Raw genomic sequence first — 1,547 nt, 5'->3', positions numbered from 1 at the left:
GAGTAGAAATATCGTGACGCAATTACAGCTTGATGACAACTCTGCCGAAACCAAAATGTGAAATGCAAAAAAGACTTCACGCGCATGCGCCCGGCGGCAGCCTCTGCTACAAGACCATGAGTGTGAATATTCCGGTCCAGTTCACTCGTGTGATTTGCTGTTCCTCCGCCACTCAATCCCGTTGGAGATCAGCAGGTTTTTCAAAGTGGGAGGTGCACTTCTAAGTTTCTTCTTCGGTCCCAGAGACGAGTAGGCCGATATTATGCACATTTTGAAGAATCAGTCACGTTCACCTAGTTTGTCATCAACCTACATTTTCTCCTCACAAACTTCAGACTCATTATAAATCCATTTTCTCCCAGTAAAGTGATTCCTGATGAGGTTTTCCCAGAAGCGTCTCTGCCCATCAGGAGAATCCAGATCATCTGGACTGGAGCTGATCGCTGACATCTCTGAAAGAATCAGGAAATATGGAGCATTAATGTGGAACCAAAGTCAAGGGTCATTCCACACGATAAAGAGCACAATAAACAGGACTAAAATGTCTCTTACCATCCTTCAGTAAAAATATAACTAATATTATAGTTATATTGATATGGCCGGCAACCATATCACCCTGTAGCCCAAGCCTGGTTACCCACTGAAGCTAAGCTAAGACCTCCTGGGAAAACTAGGTTGCTGTTGGAAGAGGTGTTAGTGAGGCCAGCAGGGGGTACTCACCCTGTGGTCTGTGTGGGTCCTAACGCCCCAGTGTAGTGACAGGAACACTATACTGTAAAAAGCACCGTCCTTCGGCTGAGACGTTAAACCGAGGTTCTGACTCTCTGTGGTCATTAAAAATCGAAAAGAGTAGAGGTGTGACCTCGGCATCCTTGCCAAATTTGCCCATTGGCCTCTGACCATCATGGCCTCCTAACAATCCCCATATCTGCTGATTGGCTTCATCACTCTGTCTCCTCTCCACCAGTAAGCTGGTGTGTGGTGGGCGTTCTGGTGCACTATGGCTGCCGTCGCATCATCGTGCTGCTGATGAGGAGATTCCCCCTGACAATGTAAAGCGCTTTGAGTGCTTAGAAAAGCGCTATATAAATGTAATGAATTATTATTATATATTTCTCAGCTCATTGTAATAGAACTGAAACGTTTAAAATAATATTCAGAGGGACCAAATTAGACTTTAAGAGCATTATTTCAGTTTGAATTAATTAACACTAAGACCATCTAAACTAACTAAACTGTTTCTTATCACTTAAACGGTGTAACATAGTTTCTTCTTACCAGGAAGTGTTTCAGGTCTCGTCGCCATCTTTACTGAAACTGATCACAATGAGCCCATGAAGATGGTTTCTAGAAAAAAAATGCATTCAAAACATAATCTCAATATTTATAATATCTAATAAGAAACACACGTGCGTATAACACAGAGGTGCAGGGAATATAGTCTCACCAGGCGTCCAGCTGCTGATCAGCTTTACTTTCACTTTCGATTTCAAGTGATTTACCCTCTGCGCTCGCAGTGACGTCATCGTCACGTGACAGGAAGCGAG

The 1,547-nt window shown here is 43.5% G+C and overlaps 1 long non-coding RNA gene across 1 annotated transcript; it reads right to left on the bottom strand.

Annotated features, from left to right (window-relative positions):
- Nucleotides 1-6: 6 nt before the first annotated feature.
- On the bottom strand, nucleotides 7-1,495 carry LOC107578944 (uncharacterized). The gene is made up of 3 exons (XR_001608401.1): nucleotides 1,448-1,495; nucleotides 1,279-1,347; nucleotides 7-452 (listed from the first exon to the last, which is right to left on the bottom strand). It is a non-coding gene; the product is annotated as an uncharacterized lncRNA (long non-coding RNA).
- Between the last annotated feature and the right edge of the window lie 52 nt (nucleotides 1,496-1,547).

The sequence above is a fragment of the Sinocyclocheilus grahami genome, unplaced genomic scaffold, assembly GCF_001515645.1.
Source record: "Sinocyclocheilus grahami isolate Dianchi unplaced genomic scaffold, SAMN03320097.WGS_v1.1 scaffold12959.1, whole genome shotgun sequence".
NCBI lineage: Eukaryota > Metazoa > Chordata > Actinopteri > Cypriniformes > Cyprinidae > Sinocyclocheilus > Sinocyclocheilus grahami.
The sequence above is the reverse complement of the archived record's forward strand: the minus strand, read 5'-3'. Positions and strand labels throughout refer to the sequence as shown.